Here is an 11,757-nt window from a genome sequence, read left to right on the forward strand (position 1 = left end):
CTCCCCGGTAGTGGGGGTCTACCCCTCCCCCTTCTAACGGGGAGCCCGTCGGGGCCCATCCCCGCGAGGAACTCTTGCGAGCCCTTGCTACCGCTGGCGCTGGCGTACGGGGTCCCCTGAGATACAGGGGTCCCGCCAGCGCTGCCCTTCTTCGGTGCCTTTCTGGCATCGGGGCTCCCGGGGCGAGTAAGGCTCGCAGCCCGGGACTTGCCCTCGTCCCTTTGGTAGGGGTGAGACCTCGCGGCGGAGCACGACCGGGACCTCGACTTCGAAGAAGCCGGTCCGGGCCGGTCGACCCTCACCGCGGTCACCCGCACCTCCTTATTTACGGCGATAGCTAAATCGCCTGCGGCGCTCGTCGACAACGCCGCAGGTAGCCCATCGCTGGATGACGACGCGGGGGGCACTGGGACTGTATCTCCCCCACGCCGTTCCGAGTCCCACTGAGTCGGTAAGTTTATGCCCTTATTTGTCTTCCATCATGGTTGATCAAAAAGGTGGTTTACTTTCGGTGTTTTCCTTCACCTAGGCCGGTTGGCTTCACCGCGCCTGACGAGCCCGACCTGCCCGGGATTTTTTAACGAGGTTACCTACCTCTCCGTCCTCCTCGGTCCAAAAGGCTCGAGAGACGCTCCTTCCCTTTGTGCACACCCCACCCACAAAAGAAAATAAAACCTACCCTACCCATAACCCCAATACCCTACCTACATAATAAAAGAGAAAAAACCCACGCAACCCAGAAACCCCAATAGTGTTTTTTAACGAGGTTTTCTCCTCGGCCGATGCGACAGTGCGAACACTGCCGCTCACGGTGTCAGCGCACCGGGTTTGATTCGGAGTTTTCCTTCTCCTAGGCACGCTCTTAGCACCCTTCCACTTCCCATTTGCGTGGAAAGCTTCAGGGTGAGCCCCTCACCACGACAAGGTGGCGCGCCATCGAGGGGGCGCATCAATGCCTTAGTTGATTGTATCCAAATAATTTAAATTACTCTATCTATTTTTACAGAAAATAAAGACGATCTTTCTACAATTGCTAAAAATTTAAATACAAATAATCAATGCATTGTTTTGGAGAATATAAAATTAATTATCAATGATAACAACAGTAAGTATTACAATTTTTAATTCTGAAACTACATATAGTACATTACATTTCTATTTTCTACAGTAACTATTTTTCTGTTTCTTGCAGGAACTACAGAAATGTCACAAGATATTTGCACTACCAATATGAATTATATTAATACACATATTAATAGTAATAGTTTGAGCAATGCCATTAATTTTGAGAATAATACAGTATTTTCTCTTGATAATGGACATAACCATAATGCAGTAAGTGATGAAAATGACGTCAATCCTATGAAACATGTTGATTCTGATTGCCATATTTTTCGATGACTGTGATAATAAGCATGTAACGATGCATCCCTCCACCGTTACCCGGCCGTCGATCCGCCGGAAGTCCGCCGCCCGACAAACACCGGTCGGGCATAATGCGGAGGCGCCGAGCGCCCATTTTTAAGAGATAATAAACGTTCCGATTTGTAACCGCCGTTTAGTCGCGTGTTTACCCGGAACCGTCGCCGCGCTCGGGTAACCGTATCGACCGTTCCCGAAACCGCCCGAGTCGCGCGCGACGGTACAACATTAAATAATATGCCTTAAACATTAAGGCCATGGTCCTCTGAGGGGGGGGTGAAGGGCGAGGGGAAACCGACGCGAGGGGTATGACGTTACGGGGTATGACGCCATGGGGGGGATGACGTCACGGAAGGTATGACGTCACGAGGGGGGTATGACGTCACACGGGGGGACTGCGGCGGAACGGTAGGCGCGGAGTCCGCGGAGAGGGGGAGGGGGACCGCTGCGAAACGGTAGGTGCGGAGTCCGCGGAGAGGGGGACCACGGCGGAACGGTAGGCGCGGGGTCCGCGCAGAGGGGGACCGCGGCGGAATGGTAGGCGCGGGGTCCGCGGGGAAGAGGGAACGCGAAGGTACGATGCCGCGAGTAGGTGTGACAGAGATAGCGCGAGGCGTCCGCAATGTGTAAGAGAGGGATAGCGCGAGGCGGTGCGAAAGAGAGAGAGAGCATACGCGAGGCGGTGCAAGAAGGATAGCGCGAGGCGATCACAGGCACGAGAAAGAAGGATAGCGTCCGCATTGGTGTTGGAAAAGGATGACGTTCGCGGGAGAAAGAGATACAGAGAGAGATAACGCGAGGCATGCATGCATGCGTAGGAAAAGGAAAGAAGGAAGCACATAAATAATCGACATATTTATTTAATATAATAATAATAATAATATTTATTCAATGTATTCATTGTGTGTACATCATATAAATATGTGTGTGTGTGTGAGTGTGTGTTAAAATAATAATAATTTTGGGAGGGTCTGCGGGGAAGTCTTACTGGCTTCCTTACCCTCCGTTTTGCAAACAGGGAGTGGTCGTGGAGAGGTAGTCTTCAATGAACACGTGCGATGTACTATGTACAGAAATATATTCTTAAGTAATTACAAAGTCGCTAGTTATATACAGGTGTTTATTTTTAGATTGGATTGTTTGTGGCCCTGAAAAGGGCCGTTTGAACGCGGGTGTATGCGTTAGGGCAGGCGCTCTCGCCACTGGATATTCGACGCCGTCGTCGTCGTCCGGGGTGGTCCCCACTTCCGGAGCGCGGGAGGAGTCCCGGGAGGAGTGTAACTCCTTTCTGGCGAGGTTGTAACGGTTGCCTGCATGGTCTGGAGTGACGTCACTTCCTCCGGAGAGGTCGGACTGCGTGGCTCTTTCGCAGGTGTTGTTAGAAGCCTGCGTGGCCTTCTCGCATGTGGAGGAGTGAACCTGTGTGCCACGGTGCACTCTGCTCTCAGGGTGTGTTTGTGTCCACCGGTCTGTCCGCTCCGAAGGTGATGGTGGCAGAGGAGAGAGCTTAACTGGATACTTCCACCCGTAGGTTGGCGAGGTATAGCGCCGAACGTGTACGTCCCACGTCGAGAGGAACTCCCGTCCAGGGCGTGTGCGATGCACCGGCGACAGCTCGAGTGGCTGCAGCTTCTACTCCCTTAGCGTCCAGCAGATGCAATGTGGGGAGGGTGCTTCCGGTGCAGGGGCAGCTCCTGTCCGCTCGAAGGGCCCAGGTGAGGCGGTAACAGACGTGGACATCTCCTTACTCCTCGCTTGTGGCCTCTGTACAGGGCTCGAAAGGAATTAGCTAACGGACCCGAGCTTTGTCAGCCGTCACGAACTCAGTAGTGCTTCACGAGAGAAGTCCTCTCCAGCAGCGCTGAGCCGCGACTGATTATTTCGTTCCGCTGACGTCCTTATATACTGTCACTCAACGGATTTCACTCGCTGGTAGCGGCTCTCGGTTCGCGCCGCGTTTCGGTGGGCACCCGAAGTTCCTGCGGCTTGCTCGTGTTCGGCGCGTGATAGCAGCCGCACGCTTTCACCTGTTGTGCGCGTGATCGCCGCTGCGCGCTTTCACGTGTCGTGCGCGTGATCGCGGCCGGTTTGTGGTGGCTATCTGCCACAATCCTATTCATATGTGTGTATATGTGTGTGTCCTTATTATAATTATTATATTTTAAAAATTATATTGAAATTTTTGTGTAATGAATTTATTGATATAAAAATAAAAAATCTTCAAGTAGAAGCAAAAAATAATTAGAGATTTATTTATTGCATAGCAAATAAATTTTAATTCAAAATAATGTATGACATAAAATTTAAAATTAAACAACTTTTGTATGACAAAATTATAATCAAACAACTTTTATCATATAGAGAATAGGCATATGTATAATATATACATATATACTTATAAATTAAATAACTTTTACATATAAATTTTATAAAAATATAAATTTTTTATTGAAGCAATACTGAATATATAACATATTAATTTGCTTCGTTGTAGGGAAAAAGAAAAAAAAATAATGATGTTGATTTCGTTGATGATTGCCGTGCCGAAAGATAAAGTTATGTATCGTCTGTGCCCTTAGCGCCAAAAACTTTTTTCGCTTATATTTAGACTACCGCTGAAAATATCGACGTCATTCGAGAAACACATGATCTCTACTACAAGAATTAACGATCAAAATGATTCTACGTATTCAGCATTACAAGGATTGTTACATTAGAATTTTATAATTAATATAACTTCGATTATTAAAGCGATAGAACAAGTCGAAATCATTACGTCATCGTCTGGTTGCTGAACCATTTAATGAATCCATCTCTTAAAACACAGCAATCGGTAAAAATCCTACATCGTTCAAAGACTGCATCTTTTTCTGTCCTCTGTGTTATTAAATTTACGGCATTAAAATTTTATGAATTGTATATATTATAATTATTAAGACAAAGCATTGCAACGAGATTGTTATATATAATTTCCTGTGTCCTTCGCATTAAATACTTTTTTCGCTTATATTTCGGCTTATATAATACGAAAAACAGAAAAAATGCAATTTTTGAACGACGTTGATTTCTTTAGCGATTGCCATTTAAGAGATAGACTCAAATGCAAAAGAGCCAGTTGTTTACGTCACGATTTCAATCTGTTGTATAATTCTAATAGTCGAAAATGTGTTAATTGAAAATTTTTAATGCGTCAATCCTAGTAATGCAGAACTCGTAAATTATTGTCTTTCTTGATAGATGTCGATATCTTTAACGGTAGCCGAGATTTAAGTGAAAAAATATATTAGACGCGAACGACCCAGGCAAAGGCGTCGCGATTTCAGCTCGCTATGTCGCTTTAATAATTAATTTAAGTTATATTAGTTTTAAAATGCTAATGCGTCAATCCTTGTAGCAGACATCATGTAAAATAATGTGTTTCACGTAGAATAATGTGTTTTTAACAGGGTTGGAAAGTTACTTTATAAAAGTAACTCGTTACCGTTACCGTTATTTTTTCTAAAAAGTAACTCGTTACCGTTACTCGTTACTAATTTTAAAAAGTAACTCGTTACCGTTACTAATTTTAAAAAGCAACTCGTTACCGTTACAGTTACTAAAAAGTAACGAGTCGTTACAATTTCCGTTACTTTTTTACAATACAAACTAATAAATTATTTTGCATAAGAAAAACTTTTAAAAAATTGTAAGCAAGATTTCATTCAAGGTTTATTACAAAATAAATGATTAAATTTTATCGAAATTCTTTATTAAATTTTAATAAAATTTGTTGCTCCATAGTATCATCATTTAAATGCCCTCTTTGTGGTGTTAATACAGAGCCACCGATGCTAAACATTCTTTCTACAGATGCACTGCTTGATAGAGCTGTATTATATTTAATAAAAAGTTTTTTAAGTTTTGGATAGTCGTTTAACATTTCTATATTACAATTATTTGATTTTAAAAACCGTTGCAATTCTTCTTGTTCAGATTCATTTTGCACCGTTTTTTGCTCAAAAATGAAAAAATCATCGTGATCGTCAGATTTTCCAGTTTTTCCAGCGACATTGTTTGTTTTATTGAAATTAATACTTTTGAATCAATAGTTTAAAATAAAATAATATTTTTCAATTAAATCCTTATTTAAAATTAAATAACATATGTATTAATCAAATTAATAAGTTATCTTTTATTTAAACCTTGCTGAATAGCTTCAACTAATGAATGGCAATCTATAAGGTCAGATTTATTGAGATTTTCTAATTTTCGTTGCAAGGTACTTAGAACTGGTAGTAAATGAGAGCTCTGCTTTTCCGAAAAGATAAAGCTCTGGATATTGCGCGTCGCGTCATCGCACTGGTCTGCAAGAGCCATAAGTTGATCAATCACATTCAAGCATTTTTACAACATAATAAGAATGCTAATTGGTCGATTTGCTTACGGCTTTACGGTTAAGATAAAAATTTTATCACGCACAATAGCAAGAATAATATCTTAAATAAATCAAAAAATTTGAAAAAAGTAACGATAAAAGTAACTGTTAAATTCGTTACTCGTTACCGAAAAATGTAACGAAGTTACTTTTTCCGTTACAAATAGAATTTGTAACGCCATTACCGTTACAGTTATTTTTTTTCGGTAACTGTAACGGTAATGGCGTTACAAGTAACGCGTTACTTCCCAACCCTGGTTTTTAATGACGTCGATATCTTTGGCGGTAGCCGAGATCAAAGCGAAAAATATGTTTTTCGGAAAGAACGATTGTATTGTAGATAACGACTTCGGTCTAAAGCAAACGCTAAAGAATGCGACAACGTTCAAAGATTACATTTATTTTCATGTCCTGTATTATTTGGAATTACGGCATTAAAGTGTTAATAATTGTATATTTATGACCCTTAAAACGTGACAGCGCGACAAGATTTTTTTCATTATCGCCAGTATCCTTCTCGTCAAATACATTTTCGCTTTGACCTCGACTACCGTTAATAATTTCGATGTAAATCAAGAAAGACAATATGTATTGTGCTCTTCGTTACAAGAATGACGCAATTAAATTTTAAAATTAATATAATTCCGATTATTAAAACGATATAGCGAGCCGACATCACGACGCTTTTGCCTTTCGCGTTTACTACATTTATCGCTTTGATCTCGACTACCGCTAAAGATATCGATGTTAATCGAGAAAGACATTATTTCTCATGCTCTTCGCTACAAGAATTGATGTATTTAAATTTTGAATAATTCTACGATTATATATATATATATATAATAGTGGGTCGAAATCGGGACGCCTTTGCCTGGGTCCTTCACGTCTAACACTTTCTTCGCTTACATCTCGTTAACCGTTAAAGATATCGATACTATTCGAGAAAGACATTATTCTATATGATCACCGCTACAAGGATTGACGCATTAGATTTTTAAAATTAATAAGCTGACGGTTATTAAAGCGACATAGCGGGCCGAAAATCGCGACGTCTTTGCCTGGGTCATTGCAATCTAATGAATCTATCTTTTAAATCACATAAATTTTTAAATAAACTAACGCGTTGTTCAACAACTACATTATTTCACATAGTGTGTGCTATTGAAATTACACCATTAATACTTTAATTGTATCTTTTTCTAAGTTGAGTTCATTATAAAGGCTTATATAGCCTTATATAACATTGAGATTTTGGCCCGCTATATCCCCCCAGACAGCCAAGTCTGTTTAACCATATTTTGCCAAATATCTGCTATAAATTTTTGTAAGCAGAAAGGTTACAAATTTAGTACAGAGTCTGTTAATTTCAATTACGTCGACAGACTGTTAGCAGAATTGTAACAGGTCCTGCAGATATAACCTGACAACAGATAGGCGGAAGAAATCGAGCAGGTCTGTTAACAAATCTGATAGGAAATTGGCGACAGAAATCGAACAGATCTGTTAAATATAATCTAATGACAAATTGGCGGCAGAAATCGAGCAAATCTGCAGAATACTTTTTAATGGCAGATTAGCGGCAGAAATCGAGCAGATCTGCACATACATTTTGATGGCAGATTGGCGGCAGAAATCAAGTAGATCTGCACAATATATTTTGATGGCAGATTGACGGCAGAAATCGAGCAGATCTGCCGTAACTATTTAGATGAAAATAATTAATACATAGAAATAAAAAATAAAATTCTAAATTATTTTATAATTAAAACAATACTTATATATATCCAAGACAAACTATTTTTAACTTTAAAATATATATATTTTAAATAAATTAAAAATCTGAGATTGTTGCTTGCTCCGTAGAAATTCTTCGTTGTCTCCAAAGCCTATATAAAACATAAAAAAGATCAAATATACAGGGTGTCCCATAATTCGCGGATCACCCTTTAAGAGAAGGTAGAGGGTGTTATTCTGAACAGAAAAGTCCTGTAACATTTTTTCTATAACGCTTAATAAAGGAGTTATTATTCAGCAAAGTCTGGCCAATCAGTGCCGACTTTTAGCCGAGCGCACGTCGGTGAGCCGCGCGTCTAGTAGTGTGCGGCGGCGAATACTTTACGGCACGGCGCGGGGCTCACTGACGTACGCCCGGCTAGAAGTCGGCGCTGATTGGCCAGACTTTGCTCAATAATAACTCCTTTATTAATGCGGCGTCTAGAATACAGATTTTAAGCTCTAAGCCTTAAGAAATTGACCAATCACAATCAAGTATGAGAAGAATACTCGACTGTGATTGGTCAATTTCTTAAGGCTTATGGCTTAAAATCTCTATTGTAGACGCCACATAAGCGTTATAGAAAAAAATGTTACAGGACTTTTCTGTTCAGAATAACACCCTCTACCTTCTCTTAAAGGGTGATCCGCGAATTATGGGACACTCTGTATATTAATGACGACCATTACTTTAACATATCAGCACGGGAAAGTGCTAATATGTAAAAGAATGAAAAATATATTAATAAGCAGTGAGAAATACTATTTAATTTCGATATGGGCACTGAAAAGGGCCGATTGATTCCGTAATAGGCATTGAAAAGCGCTGATTGGTTTCGTAATGGTACTGAAAAGTACCGTTTGCAAAGCGAGGAAGTTCCTGAGAACACTAGTATTTTAAAAATGGGCACTGGAAAGTGCCGTTAAGTTTCTTCGCTAGTGATATCCACCGACCGCTTTCGTTTTGGCGCTAAAAATGCTGAAAGCGTTTAATTGACCAATCAGAACGAAGAAATTTTTGTTTCGATATTATTAATTGCTCTTTTATTACGATCGTAAAAATTAATAATTGTTCTTTTATTTTGGCGGGGTTTGTTGACGTTCTCGCATTGGGTGAATTACATATCCTACAGCTTGTGATTGGTCGTAGCTTTATCAATTGTTTCACATCACATCGCTCCAAGCTCCAAGCTCCAAGAGAGCATCGATCATTCTGAGTTCAACTATCGCGAGTTAAGTGTGGTGAACGAAGAAAAAAGTGAGATTTGATCACAGAGGCTATTTGTTGGCGAGGATACAGCGCTTGCAGCTTCAAATACTGTCAGAGCAGACGTAACTATGAAATCGATTAATTTAAATTTATCTACCTCGCGGAAATCGCTGCACAGATTATCTGTACGACAGCGAAGTAGGATTATGTCCGAGATTAGAAATAATTTACGGTTACAACTTTCTCCAAAAGTTGCTGCTGCTGCTGCTGCTAATAATAATAAATCGAATATTTCCAGTTCGTTTATTGTAGAATGTAGTTCGTCTCCAGAATGTCCGTCTTCTGTTATAAATGATATTTGCAATATTAGAGATAATATGCATACAGAAAGCGATGAATCGTTTTTTTCTTCTATCTCTGATGCCAGTGATGCAGCATCATCATTTTTCAATTTCACTACACAAACAGAACCATCTTTTCGCGAGCGCTTAGCATCTTGTTTTGTAGATAATAATCTAACACATGCTCAAGGAAATAATATACTATCCCTTCTTCGTACACATTCTTGCTTTTATAATTTGCCGAAAGATGTTACAACATTATTACATACACCACGAAATTGTATTGCTGTGTCTATTGTGGAACCAGGCGAATATATTCATTTCGATCTTGAATTAAGTATTATTCGATGCCTTATGTGTGTTTCATCTTTATCTATTGTTGATCAATTGGAAATAGATTTTAATACAGATGGATGTGCTTTAGATAAATCAGGTTCCATTCATATTTGGCCAATTCAATATAGAATTGCAAATATCCAGCATACAAAACCGATAGTAGCAGGAATCTATAAGGGTACGCAGAAGCCATATGATCCTAATAAATTCTTCGAGAAATTTATTGCAGATATTGATAGAATAATGTCCAATGGTGGAATAAATCTTCATGGCAATAAAGTGCCCATACGCTTAAGATGCTTCATAGCTGATGTACCAGCTCGTGCATTTATCCTGAATCATCGTGGTCATACATCTAGTCAACCTTGTTCCAAATGCAAAGTTTCTGGTACACGTAGCGAAGCTCGTTATGTCTTCAATGATGTCAATCATCCTCTTCGAACTGATGAGGAATATATAAGGTGTGTGGATGGGGATCATCATAAAGAAGGTAAGAGTCCATTGTCGATGGTTCCAATAGGTATGATTTCACAAGTGCCATTTGAATATATGCACCTTGTATGTCTGGGTGTAATGAAAAAACTTTTATCCGCATGGATATATGGGAAATATTCACGATTGTCAAAATTGTCTGGCCGATCCATTTCTATTATGTGTGCGAGACTAAACACTCTTAAAGAATATTGCCCTTCGGATTTTTCAAGACGACCTAGATCCCTCGATGCATGCTCTAAATATAAAGCCACAGAGTTTCGTCAGTTTTTACTCTATACAGGTATAGTTGTAACATATGGTATTTTAGACAATCAATTATACAAGCACTTTTTATTCTTACACGTAGCTATAAGAATTTTGGTTTCAAATTCACCATCAAAATTGCAACTACGGTTTGCAGAGCTTGCGCTGCAAAAATTTGTTCAATGAAGTAAAAATCTTTACGGTTCAACTTTTAATAGTTATAATGTACATGGTCTTCTTCATCTCACTAACGATGTGAGACATATTGGTAAATTAGATTCTTTTTCTGCTTTTCCATACGAAAATAACATGACAATTTTTAGAAAATATTGCAGAAAGCCAGGATTACCTCTTTAGCAATTCTTCAATAGAATGGCAGAGATAGAAATTCACGGAACAAATCAGAATCGTGACAATGATTCTTTTATTCACGTATCTGTGCAGCATGTAAGTAACAATTATTCTCGATGTCGTAAGATCATATTTAATGGAATATCATTAAGTGTAGATATGCGTGATAATTGCTGTCTGTTACATGATGGATCGGTTTGCATTGTCTTTGAAATTGTTAAGAACAATAATTCGTATCTTTTGGAAGTTAAAAAATTTTTGCATATTAATGATTTTTATGATATTGGCATTTTGTCTTCTGTTCTCCAAGTGTATAAATGTTCTATGTTGAGCAACGAGGTTTTCCGTATCCATCTACAAAAAGTCCGTGCTAAATGTTACAGAATGCCTCTTTGGAATCCGACATATAACGACAGTGATGAAGAAAATCATTCGGAAGCATCTTAATACATAGTTGCTGCTATTATACATAACGAGAAATTGTAGTATACTATATATTGCTACGTTCTTATATATAACTGTTGTAAAAATTTAAAGTTTTTTGGTTTTTATATTTATAAGAATTCGAGAGAGCATAATATATTATTCTTTTTCTTTTCTACACATCTTCTGTGTTTTACAATTATTATTTGTATTTTATCTTCTGTCTCAGTTTTCCTTGCATTCCATTCTTCGGAACAGCCTACATATATATTTGCTATCGCATGTTAAATCTTCATATTGTATTTCTCTTTTATTTTTGTATGTGATAGCTTTGTCTTTCTTCGGTGCGCATTTATATATCAAATTATAATCTTTTCATAATAGACAGGTAGAAAAATGCTTCTATTGTTATTTTATTATATCTGTAATATTACATCATGTACACACACATATACTTTTCTAATATTCATTCTTTTATTTATAAATGTCGGAACGGCCGAAGCGCATTGTATTGAAACCATTGCGCTACCAGACGACATCATCATCGGACGAGGCTCCAAAGCGTAGAAGAACACTAGAGAATAACGCGAATGAAAATATCGATCAGGACATCGGCGAGCTGAGGATACTTTTAGAAGAGCAAGATTCTTCGATGGATGAACCAAATAATTCAAATAATCTTTACAACATTTATACGCCTAAAACAAACACGCATACACAAAACATCCCATACTTACATACAAATGTTC

General features: G+C 39.0%; 1 pseudogene; it reads left to right on the forward strand.

Moving 5' to 3' along the window:
* The first annotated feature begins 9,739 nt into the window (after window positions 1-9,739).
* On the forward strand, window positions 9,740-11,071 carry LOC138935241 (uncharacterized; annotated as a pseudogene).
* Window positions 11,072-11,757: the final 686 nt, after the last annotated feature.

The sequence above is a fragment of the Polyergus mexicanus genome, unplaced genomic scaffold (assembly GCF_030449975.1).
Source record: "Polyergus mexicanus isolate NDT 795.1 unplaced genomic scaffold, iyPolMexi1.0 SCAF_8, whole genome shotgun sequence".
NCBI lineage: Eukaryota > Metazoa > Arthropoda > Insecta > Hymenoptera > Formicidae > Polyergus > Polyergus mexicanus.